This window comes from Tachyglossus aculeatus, chromosome 17 (assembly GCF_015852505.1).
Source record: "Tachyglossus aculeatus isolate mTacAcu1 chromosome 17, mTacAcu1.pri, whole genome shotgun sequence".
Classification (NCBI taxonomy): Eukaryota; Metazoa; Chordata; class Mammalia; order Monotremata; family Tachyglossidae; genus Tachyglossus; species Tachyglossus aculeatus.
Genome location: NC_052082.1, coordinates 42633928 through 42648121, shown reverse-complemented (window position 1 = coordinate 42648121; position 14194 = coordinate 42633928). Strand labels below are relative to the sequence as shown.

Sequence of the window (14194 nt, the reverse complement as noted above, 5' to 3'; positions counted from 1 at the left end):
GTAAAATGGGGGGGGATTAAGATTAAGACTGTGAGCCCCACGTGGGTCGACCTGATTACCTCGTATCTACCCCAGCACTTAGAACAGTGCTTGGCACGTAGTAAGCACTTAAATACCATCATTATTATTATTATTATTACTAAGCGTGTGCAAGAATACAATACAATAGACAGCTACGACCCCTGCCCACAAGGAGTTTACAGTCTAGAAGTGGAGACGAGCAGCAGCGTGGCTCAGTGGAAAGAGCCCGGGCTTTGGAGTCAGAGGTCATGGGTTCAAATCCTGGCTCCGCCAATTGTCAGCTGTATGACTTTGGGCAAGTCACTTCACTTCTCTGGGCCTCAGTTACCTCATCTGTAAAATGGGGATGAAGACTGCGAGCCCCCTGTGGGACAACCTGATCACCTTGTGGCCTCCCCAGCACTTAGAACGGTGCTTTGCACATAGTAAGTGCTCAATAAATGCCATCATGATTATTATTATTGCAAAAATGAATCACAGAGACACAGAGAGGGGAAATGGTGGAGCGTAAGGATATTTACACGATATGCCATCATGATTATTATTATTACAAAAATGAATCACAGACCGGGGAAATGGTGGAGTGCAAGGATATTTACACGAGTGCTGGGGATGGGGTGAATGAATATTAAATGCAGAAGGGATACAGATCCAAGTGAGTAAGCACTGCAGATGGGAGCTTCGTTGGGAAAGGCCTCTTGGAAGGGGATGAGATGTTCGAAGGGCTTTGAAGATGAGAGAGCGGTGGTCTGTCGGATCTCAAGTGGGAGGGAGTTCCAGGTCAGAGGTAGGACCCGAGCAAGGGCTCGGAGGCAAGATCGTCGGGATTGACGTACGGTGAGTGGGCTGGCTTTGGAGGAGTGAAGCGTGCGGGCTGGGTTGTAGAAAGAGATCGGTGAGATATGTCGGAGGCGGGGAGGGCTGATGGAGTGTTTTAAAGCCAATGGTAAGGAGCTTCTGTTTGATGGGGAGGTGGATGGGCAACCATTGAAGTTGTTGAGGAGCGGGGAGACATCGACTGAAGGGCTTTCTTTCTAGAAAAATGATCTGGACAGCTGAGTGAAGTATAGACCAAGAGACAGGAGGCAAGGGAGGTCAGCAAGTGGTCAAGGCAGGCTATGGTATGTGCCTTGGCCCAGGGGGTGGCAGTTTGGAAGGAGAGGAAACGGGAGATTCTACAGATGCTGGAAGGCAGAACCAACAAATCCTCCTGTCAGACTGTGTGGGTTGAATGATGAGAGATGAGGATAATGCAAAGGGGAGACAGGCCTGTGAGACAGAGGCTGTCTACTGTGATGGGAAAGACAGGGGGAGGGCAGGGCTTGGGTGGGAAGGAGGGGAGTTTCCTGGTTTGGATATCTTTAGTTTGAGGCGTCTGAAGGCGGGAGGAAATGTGAGACTGCAGAGAAGCACAGAGGCCAGAGCTGAAAAGGTAGATTCGGGAGTCACCCACAGACCGAGGACAGCTGAAGTCACGGGAGTGAATGAGTTCTCCGAGGGAGCGGGTGTCGTCGGAGAATAGCGGGGGACCCAGAACTGAGCTTTACACGGTTCCATAGCTACAGGGTGGGAGGCAGAGAGGAGAGAATGAGGCAATGCCACACAGGTAGGAGGAGAACCAGGAGAGGACGTTGTCAGTGAAGCCACGGTTACAGAATGTCTCCCCGAGAAGGGGGTGGTTCACAGTGTCACAAACAGCTGGCGGGTCTACGGAGATTAGGATGGAATAGAAGCCGCTGGATTTGGCATGAAGATCATTGGTAACCTTAAGAGAGGGGCACTTCTGCGGAGTGAAAGGGGCAGTAGCAAGACTGGGGGTGGAAGGTGAGGAGAGAACTGGAGGAGGGGAAGTGGAGAGTAATGGTATAGGAGATATGGGACAATAACTGCAGGGTACTGGAGGGTCAGGGGAGTTAGTATAAATTAAATGTTCTGTCAAATATAGCTCTTTATATGCTGAAGATGACTACAAATAGATCCATGCAAGAGGCTGCACAGTTTGGCCCGGTGGAAACACCAACGGTCTGCGAGTCCAGAGGATCTGGGTCCCTGCCTCCTGCCTGTAACCACCCCCGAGTCACTTAATTTCTTTGTCCCTCAGTTTCCTCATCGGTAAAATGGGGATGAAACACCTGTTTCCCCTCCTACTTGGACTGTAAGCTCCATGTGGGACGGGGACGGTCTCTGCCCTGGTCTTCTTGTCCCAAGCCTAGCGCCCGGTGCAGTGCTTGGCCTACGGTAATCGCTTAACGAATCTCACAGTTGTTACTTTAATGCCTGGGGCGTTGCGGAATTCGTCAGGGGAGTCGGTCATTAGTTGGAGGAAATGGTATTTTAGGAGGGTTGTGAAAAATAGATAAAAAAATAAATGATTTGTTAAGTGCTTAATATGTGCCACGCACTGTTCTAAGGGCTGGTATAGATAACAATAATGGCATTTGTTAAGTGCTTAATATCATCATCAATCGTATTTATTGAGCACTTACGATGTGCAGAGCACTGTACTAAGCGCTTGGGAAGTACAAATTGGCAACATAATATGTGCCACGCACTGTTCTAAGGGCTGGTATAGATAATAATAATGGCATTTATTAAGCGCTTACTATATGCGAAGCACTGTTCTAAGCGCTGGGGAGGTTACAAGGTGATCAGGTTGTCCCACGGGGGGGCTCAAGGTCTTCATCCCCATTTTAGAGACGAGGTAACTGAGGCACAGAGAAGTTGAGTGCCTTGCCCAAAGTCACGCAGCTGCCAACAGGCAGAGCTGGGATTTGAACCCATGACCTCTGACTCCAAAGACCGGGCTCTTTCCACTGAGCCACGCTGCTTCTCTAGATACAAGGTAAAGATACAGAAATGGGGGAGGATTGAGAATTGGCGGAGTTCGGGGGGAGGGAAGGGCGTTTCAAACCGAAGGAACGGTTTCAGACTGAAGAAACAGCAGGAGCAAGTGATGGGAAATGGGAGAGATGAGAGCAGGAAACAGCTACGAGGTCAGCTTGGGAAGAGCGGAAAGGGCGAGCCACAGCTACCGAGCACTAAGGGAAGAGCACTAAGCTCTTGGGAGAGCACAACACAACCGAGTGGACACAACCCACGCAAACGAGGAGTCTAATGGGGTCAAGAGATGATGAAATAAATCATCCATCGGGGAAACGGCATAGTTTAAGCACGTGAACTCTGCGGAACTGGGGATGGGGTGAGTGTCGGAGTGCTTAAAGGGGACAGACCCACCTGCAGAGGCAACGCAGGAAGACTAGGGAGGGGAATCGAGAGGCCAGTCAGGGAAGGCCTCTCGGAAGGGATAAGGAACTTAGTAGGGATTTGAAGATGGGGAGGGTGCCAGTCTGCTGAAGAAAAAGAGGAAGGGAGTTCCAGGCCAGAGGGAAGTTGTGGGCGAGGGGTCGGCGGCGAGATGGACGATGTCGAGGTACGGTGGACGGCTTGGCCTCGGAGGAGCCAAGTGTGTAGGTTGGGTTGTAGTAGTACACTAGCAAAGTCAGGTAGGAGCCCCGCATATTACAGCCCCACAAAAGGGTGTGTGGTTTAGGGGACAGAACGTTCTGGGAGAGCGGGGACCTATTATTTAGAAATCCTGGCTAGAAGAAGAGGCGACCTTGCTTAAGGGAAATTATAAATAGAATGTATACATTACTAAAGGAAATGGATCATCATCATCGTCATCAATTGTATTTATTGAGCGCTTACTATGTGCAGAGCACTGTACTAGGCGCTTGGGAAGTACAAACTGGCAACAGATAGAGACAGTCCCGACCCAACAGTGGGCTCACAGTCTAAAAGGGGGAGACAGAGAACAAAACCAAACATACTAACAAAATAAAACAGAATAGATATGTACAAATAAAATAAATAAATAAATAGAGTAATAAATCTGTACAAACATATATACATATATACAGGTGCTGTGGGGAAGGGAAGGTGGTAAGATGGGGGGATGGAGAGGGGGGCGAGGGGGAGAGGAAGGAAGGGGCTCAGTCTGGGAAGGCCTCCTGGAGGAGGTGAGCTGTCAGCAGGGCCTTGAAGGGAGGAAGAGAGCTAGCTTGGTGGATGGGCAGAGGGAGGGCATTCCAGGCCCAGGGGAGGACGTGGGCCGGGGGTCGACGGCGGGACAGGCGAGAGCGAGGTACGGTGAGGAGATCAGCGGCGGAGGAGCGGAGGGTGCGGGCTGGGCTGGACAAGGAGAGAAGGGAGGGGAGGTAGGATGGGGCGAGGTGATGGACAGCCTTGAAACCCAGGGTGAGGAGTTTCTGCCTGATGCGCAGATTGATTGGTAGCCACCGGAGATTTTTGAGGAGGGGAGTAACATGCCCAGAGCGTTTCTGGATGAAATTAAAAGGGGCTAAAAGGGTTGATCCTTTAGAGTAGAGAGGAAAAGTGATGCTAAGATGCTGAGGGGGAAAAGAGAAACCGAAACCTGTCAGCTTTCACCACTAGTGTCCTTCGACCAACAGGTTCAACAGGCTCTTTGTCAGGTGACAATCAGTAGCAACCGGCAAGTGATAAGCCTACTATGCATGGAACACGAGCAGGATAAAAAGATCGGGCTTTCTAACCATCAATCAAGTGTCACAACCATAGGGAATGCTCTATTATTTCACTCCCCCTAATGCCACCCCCTCCCCTGAGAAAGAACTCCGGAGTTCAGTTTCAGTTTGGTTCTTTCCATTGGAAAAGTGCAGTGGAAATCAGCACGGCGGCAGGCCGTCTTAGGAAAACCTTACCTAATTTACAGCATCGCTGACAGTCAGCCAACAGTACGTATTTACTATCTACTGTATCATCATCAATCGTATTTATTGAGCGCTTACTGTGTGCAGAGCACTCCCAAGTGCTCAGTACAGTGCTCTGCCCACAGTGAGCTCTCAATAAGCGCCCCTGGTTTGACTGGCACGGGCCAGCCCTACCCACTGACTAAAAATAGGGCATCATAAAGTCCAACTGCGGTAGCCCTAGACAGCTAATAAGTACCCGGCACTGTACTAAGCATTTGGAAGAGGACAAGAGACAGTTCTCTGTTCTCAAGGACCTAATAATAATATTATTCTGGTATTTGTTGAGCGCCCTAGACATCTAATAAGTACCCGGCACTGTACTAAGCATTTGGAAGAGGACAAGAGACAGTTCTCTGTTCTCAAGGACCTAATAATAATATTATTCTGGTATTTGTTGAGCGCCCTAGACATCTAATAAGTACCCGGCACTGTACTAAGCATTTGGAAGAGGACAAGAGACAGTTCTCTGTTCTCAAGGACCTAATAATAATATTATTATGGTATTTGTTGAGCGCCCTAGACATCTAATAAGTACCCGGCACTGTACTGAGCATTCGGAAGAGGACAAGAGACAGTTCTCTGTTCTCAAGGACCTAATAATAATATTATTCTGGTATTTGTTGAGTGCCCTAGACATCTAATAAGTACCCGGCACTGTACTAAGCATTCGGAAGAGGACAAGAGACAGTTCTCTGTTCTCAAGGACCTAATAATAATATTATTCTGGTATTTGTTGAGCGCCCTAGACATCTAATAAGTACCCGGCACTGTACTAAGCATTTGGAAGAGGACAAGAGACAGTTCTCTGTTCTCAAGGACCTAATAATAATATTATTCTGGTATTTGTTGAGCGCCCTAGACATCTAATAAGTACCCGGCACTGTACTACGCATTTGGAAGAGGACAAGAGACAGTTCTCTGTTCTCAAGGACCTAATAATAATATTATTATGGTATTTGTTGAGCGCCCTAGACATCTAATAAGTACCCGGCACTGTACTACGCATTTGGAAGAGGACAAGAGACAGTTCTCTGTTCTCGAGGACCTAATAATAATATTATTATGGTAGTTGTTGAGCGCCCTAGACATCTAATAAGTACCCGGCACTGTACTAAGCATTTGGAAGAGGACAAGAGACAGTTCTCTGTTCTCAAGGACCTAATAATAATATTATTATGGTATTTGTTGAGCTCCCTAGACATCTAATAAGTACCCGGCACTGTACTACGCATTTGGAAGAGGACAAGAGACAGTTCTCTGTTCTCAAGGACCTAATAATAATATTATTATGGTATTTGTTGAGCGCCCTAGACATCTAATAAGTACCCGGCACTGTACTACGCATTTGGAAGAGGACAAGAGACAGTTCTCTGTTCTCAAGGACCTAATAATAATATTATTATGGTATTTGTTGAGCGCCCTAGACATCTAATAAGTACCCGGCACTGTACTAAGCATTTGGAAGAGGACAAGAGACAGTTCTCTGTTCTCAAGGACCTAATAATAATATTATTATGGTATTTGTTGAGCGCCCTAGACATCTAATAAGTACCCGGCACTGTACTAAGCATTTGGAAGAGGACAAGAGACAGTTCTCTGTTCTCAAGGACCTAATAATAATATTATTATGGTATTTGTTGAGCGCCCTAGACATCTAATAAGTACCCGGCACTGTACTAAGCATTTGGAAGAGGACAAGAGACAGTTCTCTGTTCTCAGGGACCTAATAATAATATTATTATGGTATTTGTTGAGCGCCCTAGACATCTAATAAGTACCCGGCACTGTACTAAGCATTTGGAAGAGGACAAGAGACAGTTCTCTGTTCTCAGGGACCTAATAATAATATTATTATGGTATTTGTTGAGCGCCCTAGACATCTAATAAGTACCCGGCACTGTACTAAGCATTTGGAAGAGGACAAGAGACAGTTCTCTGTTCTCAGGGACCTAATAATAATATTATTATGGTAGTTGTTGAGCGCTTACTACGTGCCCGGCACTGTTCTAAGTGCTGGGGTCGATATGAGCCAATTGGATACGAGCCACATGGGGCTCACAGTCCCCATTTGACAGACGAGGTAACTGAGGCACGGAGAAGTGGACAAGTGGGGGAGCCGGGATTAGAACCCATGGCCTTCTGACCCTCAGGCCCGTGCTCTATCCACTCCGCCACGCTGCTTCTCTATGACCTAATCAAACGCTCAGTGGTTATTTCGTGAGCGTTTACCGCGTGCGGAGCGATGTCCGTGCGCGGGACATAATCTGAGAGGACGGGAGAGACAGAAAGCAGCACGGCTGGTGGACAGAGCACGGGCTGGGGACTCAGAACGACCTGGTTTTTCATTCCGGTTCGGCCACTCGTCTGCCGGGTGACCTTGGGTGAGTCACTTCGCTTCTCTGGGCCGCAGACTGTGAACCTCCTGTGGGACACGGACTGCGTCCAACCCGATTATCTTACACTTGCTCCGGAGCTCACTACAGTGCCCGGCACCTGGTACGTGCTTAATACCATTTAAAAAGAAAAAAATTACAAATAATGGGAATAGGAAGAACACGGTAGATTACGGCACTTAAAAGTACCAGGGAGGAAGAAACAGCTGGAAAAATTGAATATACACACGAATGGGCATATGTATATATGTTTGCACATATTTATTACTCTATTTATTTTACTTGTACATATCTATTCTATTTATTTTATTTTGTTTGTATGTTTGGTTTTGTTCTCTGTCTCCCCCTTTTAGACTGTGAGCCCACTGTTGGGTAGGGACTGTCTCTATATGTTGCCAATTTGTACTTCCCAAGCGCTTAGTACAGTGCTCTGCACATAGTAAGCGCTCAATAAATACGATTGATGATGATATGATGATGATGATGTCCCTAGAGGCTAAAAATGAGAGTCTATTCTCTTTATTTTATTTTGTAAATATGTTTTGTTTTGTTCTCTGTCTCCCCCTTCTAGACTGTGAGCCCACTGTTGGGTAGGGACTGTCTCTATATGTTGCCAATTTGTACTTCCCAAGAGCTTAGTACAGTGCTCTGCACATAGTAAGCGCTCAATAAATACGATTGATGATGATGATGATGTCCCTAGAGGCTAAAAATGAGAGTCTATTCTCTTTATTTTGTAAATATGTTTTGTTTTGTTCTCTGTCTCCCCCTTCTAGACTGTGAGCCCACTGTTGGGTAGGGACCGTCTCGATATGTTGCCAACTTGTGCTTCCCAAGCGCTTAGTACAGTGCTCTGCACACAGTAAGCGCTCAATAAATACGACCGAATGAATGAATGAATGAATGGGAATCAAATTCCTAAATTCTAAGTTTGTTTGAGCAAACCTATGTCGTTGGCTTCCACCAAAGGCCCTTCCGACCAGAGGATTCCCTCCTGAATCACCTCGCTAACTCTTCCAGCCAGCGTGGCTCAGTGGAAAAAGCCTGGGTTTGGGAGTCAGAAGTCATGGGTTCTAATCCCGGCTCCGCCACTTGTCAGCTGCGTGGCTTTGGGCAAGCCGCTTCACTTCTCTGGGCCTCAGTTACCTCATCCGTAAAATGGGGATTAAGACTGTGAACCCCACGTGGGGCAACCCGATTACCTTGTATCCCCCCGCCCCGAGTGCTTAGAACAGTGCTGGGCACATAGTAAGCGCGTAACAAATACCATCGTCATTCTGGCCAGCTGCCTCTCTAAAGATGGCCCAGATGGGACCCAGTCATCCAAAAGGTGGCAATCAATCAATCAATCGTATTGATTGAGCGCTTACTGTGTGCAGAGCACTGTACTAAGTGCTTGGGAAGGACAAGTTGTCAACATATAGAGACAGTCCCTACCCAACAGTGGGCTCACAGTCTAAAAGGGGGAGACAGAGAACAAAACCAAAACATACTAACAAAATAAAATAAATAGAATAGATAGGTACAAGTTAAATAAATAAATAAATAAATAGAATAGAATAATAAATATGTAACCATTTTTCATTCATTCACTCATTCATTCAACCATACGTACTGAGCCCTTATTGTGTGCAGAGCACTGTTCTACGCTATAACCACCAGACAGACCCATTCCCTGCCCACAGCGAGCTTACAGTCCGGATCCGGGGCTGGTTCAAAAGGGCCTGGGCAGCAGAGATTCTTTGAATTTTGTAGTTCTACCCATTTCTTGCCGAGTGTAAAGCTTCTTGAGTAAATGGAGATTCAATACTCCTCCTCCCCCAGCCTGTCTGGGAGCCCCACGTGGGCCGGGGGCTGTGCCCGACCCCATTATCTTGGTCTCTACCCAGATGCTTAGTACAACGCTGGGCACAAAGTAAGCGCTCAAAACTGCCATTATGATTATCAGTATTACCGCCGCAATAGCACTAAAGCTCACCAAGCTCACCAAGCAAACTGGAGCGAGATTCGGGATTACGATCCACGTCCCGTCCACCTCCTGCCCTGAAAGATTAGCTCGGCTGGGGCAGCGATCCCCTGAGCGCTCGATGCACGTACACAGGTGAGCTTTTAGGCCCAGTACGGATTTGAGCAGGCCGAAGGACCGTCAGAGCTGTTTAAGCTCTTTTCCATCTTAAAGTACTGTTTTCTCAAGTCCTTTGAAACCTGCTCCCCCGACCCTGGGGATAGAGGAGAGCCGGAGCAGACGGACTTTCATACGTTGAGTCCATCTAGGCAAAGACGGGGACTCGGCCTTGAAGCTTCGACCGCTTCCTCGCCCAAGGAAGATTGATTCGGAATTCCCGTCCCATGAATCGTGGGTGTCTGCAGACCCGTAAATTTGGAAGTCACTCCTAATATAAGCGAGAAATGGTCTTCAGAGTGAGCAGAACTGAGAATTAAAGGTCTCTTGCTTTTCCTTTGAGCACAACCGGCAACCTCCGGGCTTGTGCCATCTGCTTATCTACAACAGAAAAAGAAATTAAAAGGAAACCTCTCGTTCCTTCTAACTCTGGCCCTCCTCTGACCCAAACTTCAGGACTTGGGGTCCTGCTGGGTGGTCCCTCCCAAGCAGATGGCTGAATTAAAGGGTGAATTTTTTTTTATGGTTCTTTGCCTCTGAGCAAAACTGGCCACCTCTAGGCTTGTGCAATCTGCTTATCTACAACAGAAAAAGAAATTTTAAAAAAACTCTCATTCCTTCCAACTCTGGCCCCCTCCTAACAAGGTGGGGTTAGGCTGGGTGGTCCCTCGCAAGTATATGGATGAATTCTTTTCTCTTAAGGTATTTATTAAGCACTTACTATGTTCGGGCACTGTACTAAGCGCTGGGGTGGGCACAAGATAATCGGGTTGGACACGGTCCATGTCCCGCAACGGAGTGAAGTGATTGCCCGCGGTCACACAGCAGACGAGCGGCTGAGCCAGGATTAGAACCCATGTCTTTCTGACACCCAGGCCTGTGCTCTAACCACCAGGCCTTGCTGCTTTTCCTTTCCAGCAGATCATCGGTTTCGGATTTTAAATAAGTCCAAGTTTAGGTCGAGAAGACACAAGCAGACGAGAGCTTCTGCCTGGGCCAAGTGGAGAGTTGGAGGAATGAGAAAAGTATGAGTTTGAACGTGCTATGGGAAAAACCGTACTAAATAGGATGTCCCTTCCCAACTACCACAGCAGGGGAAGCGTTATGGCTAATTCTGGTCTACTCGGCTTTCCCAAGCGCTCTGTACAGCGCTTCGCGCATAGTAGGCAGCATGGAGAAGCGGTATGGTGCAGAGGATAGAGCACGGGCCGCCGAGTCGGAAGGTCACGAGTGAAAGTGATGTCACGGTGAATCGGGAGCGTGAAGGAGTCGTTGGCTGCGCGGCCTCGAAAAAGGTTAATGGTTCTGTGGCGGGGAGGGAAGGGAGGGAGAGGAGGGAAGAGACGAGAATTAAGGAGAGGCAGCACGGCCAAGTGGAAAGAGCAAGGACCCGAGAGTCAGGAGCCCTGGGTTCTAATCCCAGCTCTGCCTCTTGCCTGCTGTGTGACCTTGGCCAAGTCCCTTAACTTCTCTGGGCCTCGGTAGAATGCGGCTATAATCTCCGCTCCCCCTCGCTCTTAGACGTGAGCTCCACGTGAGGCAGGGACTGAACTGAAAACCCTCGATGGACTCAGTGCTTGACACCTAGTGAGCGCTTAAATACCACAAAGACCAATCATTCATTCATTCATTCATTCAATCGTATTTACTGAACGCTTACTGTGTGCAGAGCACTGTACTAAGCGCTTGGGAAGTACACGTTGGCAACATATCGAGATGGTCCCTACCCAACAGTGGGCTCACAGTCTAGAAGGGGAAGACAGACAACAAAACAAAACATATTTACAAAATAAAATAAATAGAATAAATATGTACAACAAAGGTATTTATTGAGTACTTACTTCGAGACTGTTAGCCCTTTGTTGGGAAGGGATTGTCTCTATCTGTACTTTCCAAGCGCTCAGTGCTCTGCACACAGTAAGCACTCAATAAATGTGACTGAATGAATGCACAGCACCGGGCTGAATACTTGGAAGACTGCAGTTAAACAGAGTTGGTAGACACGTTCCCCGCCCACAGTGAGTTTATGGCCTATCATCATCACTATTATTATTAATAATGATAATTGCAATGATAAGAACGGTTGGAAGAGCGAAAAGAAAGGTTCCAAAGCAAGTTCAGAGGTGGGGGAGACAAATTTTGAGGCGGTGGATGGGAAAGGAAGCAGGAAGAGCCCAGCTCTCTCAAGCCAACTGAGCGGACCAGGATGAGGCAACTGGGATGGACTGACCACCGATCCAGTTCCCTCACAGCAGAACCCAGATGACCAAGAGTTAACAGGGCATGACTCATAATTAGAAGTCCATTCGCCAAGTGAAGGGCAGTTGTCTAGTTCCTGGCTGCCCTTCCCTCGCCGGGATCCAACTTTGCTCCGAGCACCATTCCTGAGCCCTGGAAAATGGAAAGGTCACGTGCGCTGGGAAAAGCTGGCCCTACCAAGGAACGTGTCTGCTTGTTCTGTTATGCTGTCCTCTCCCAAGTGCTTCGTACGGGGCTCTGAACATAGCGAGGGCTCGATAAATGCCACTGATCATCATCATCGATCGTATTTATTGAGCGCTTACTGTGTGCAGAGCACTGTACTAAGCGCTTGGGAAGTACAAATTGGCAACATATAGAGACAGTCCCTACCCAACAGTGGGCTCACAGTCTAAAAGGGGGAGACAAAACCAAACATACTAACAAAATAAATAGAATAGATATGTACAAGTAAAATAAACAGAGTAATAAATATGTACAAACATATATACATATATACAGGTGCTGTGGGGAAGGGAAGGAGGTAAGATGGGGGGGATGGAGGTTCAACTCAGGTACACACAGAATGCTCTACGGCCCCTTGCTGATGAAAGAAAGCCCCTAAGCCCCTTGAAAAGCCAGGCCCAGAGCACAGCTTAACAGCAGAGCAGTCCTCTAGACTATAGGCTCATTGTGGGCAGGGAATGTGCCTGTTTATTGTCATACTGTACTCTCCCAAGCGCTCAGTACAGTGCCCTGCACACAGTAATAAGTGCTCAGTACATACGAATGACTGACACTCTAGATGCCAGCTCTCGCTCTGATACAGCTGCAAACTTTAAGAACCCCACCTCGAGATCTTCTCTTTGGGTTTTCTTTTTAACTGGTCAAAGTGAAACTGAGGATCTCTCCAAATTCAAAATGAGATTCTTTCCTTCATTTTTAAAGGTTGTCATTTTCTTTCAAGTTATTTAAAAAAGGATGGGGGGGGGGGGCAGTTAAAAAAGAACAACTCACTAGGTTCAAGGACAAATGTATTTTCCTTGTAAGGGCTTTATAGTCAAAGCCTTCCTGCCTTCTGAAGGAACGAATCACCCTATGGCATCCCATCTAGCTTACCTCTGTAGCACGTGGTACCCCATCTCTTGATTTTGCTCTGCGGAATTCTCCATAACAGTCAGGCAAAAGTACCTGCAGATTTTTCCCTTCAGATTTCCGTCTTGTAAACACAAGCCGCGGCTCCTGCCCCTCCTCCTCCTCCTCCTGTTGCAGCTGCTTAAAACCCAGCAGAAGAGACACACAGCGACTCCCGCTTTCCTGTGATCTTCCCTGAGCCACGCAGGAAGAGCGGGGCTTCCTGATTTCCTCAGACTGTAGCCTTTGTCCCCACTTTGCCCCCAAATCTAACCTCCATCCTCCTCCTCCTCCTCGGCCTCTCTCTCCCTCCACATTTGGCTCATTCATCGCAACAGCAGGCTTTGTGGGGGGAGAGGAGGAGGTGAGTCCGGGAGGAAAGAAATGCTAAAAGGTTAAATCACTGGAGGAAATTGGCAGCCACTGGGCCCGCTGGTCACTTACTCCTGTCAGCCCCTGGAACAAAGCCGCGTCGCTCAGCCCTGACTGTCAGGAGTGTGTGACGGCCCGGCCCTGGACAGGAGGAGAACAAAGTTTAGGATGCTATCTGGGTGGACAAAGAGGTACCTGGAAGTCCTAGGGGAGGGGAACAACCCTCATGTGAACGGGTAATCCCAGAGATGGCACCTGATATCCAGAACACCGCCAAACCGTGACAGTGTCAGGTCCTTGCACTGTAACAAGAGGCGGGAGAGGAGCGGGCACGTGCCGCTGCTGGGATTTTTGAAAAGAACGGACATTTAGGACGGGCAGAGCTGGGGTCCCCGTATAGGCCACCACTCGGGCTGGACCACTGACCAGCAGAGCCACTCCCAGGGCAGCACAGTGTGGTTTCCCTCTTATCCCCCCTCTCCTTCCTCTTCCCACCTCCTAATTCCTCTCTCCTGCTTCTCCTCTTTCTTTGACCCTTTACAGTCATTCAATCATATTTATGGAGCGCTTACTGTGTGCAGAGCACTGTAGCAAGCACTTGGGAGAGTGCAATGTAAAAATAACGGATATATTACCTGCCCACAACGAGCTTACAGTCCAGAGGGGGCAAAACATCAATATACGTACGTAAGTGCTGTGGGGCTGGGCGGGGGTGTGAATAAAGGGAGCGAGTCAGGGCGACGAAGAAGGGAGTGGGAGAGAGGCAGGCGTCTTGGAGGAGATGGGCCTTCAGTGAGGCTTTGAAGGTGGGGAGAGCCACTGTCCGTCAGATATGACGAGGGAGGGCGAGAGGTCGGCGAAGAGATCGAGAAACAGTGAGAAGACTGGCATTAGTGGGTTGGGGAGGGAGTCGGGGAGGTGAGATAGGAGGGGGCAAGGGGATCGAGTGATTTAAAGCCGACGGTGAGGAGTTTCTGTTTGTTGCGGAGGTGGGCGGGCAACCGCTGGAGGTTCTTGAGGAGTGACAATACAGGGCATGAACCTTTTTGTAGAAAAATGATCCAGGCAGCAGAGTGAAATACGGACTGGAATGGGCAGACACAGAAGACATGGAGGTAGGC

The 14194-nt window shown here is 48.3% G+C and overlaps 1 protein-coding gene across 3 annotated transcripts in view; it reads right to left on the bottom strand.

Annotated features, from left to right (window-relative positions):
• ACACA (acetyl-CoA carboxylase alpha) overlaps window positions 1–14194 on the bottom strand; it is a 270884-nt gene that overhangs the window by 235143 nt on the left and 21547 nt on the right. The gene's annotated exons all lie outside the window — the stretch shown is intronic.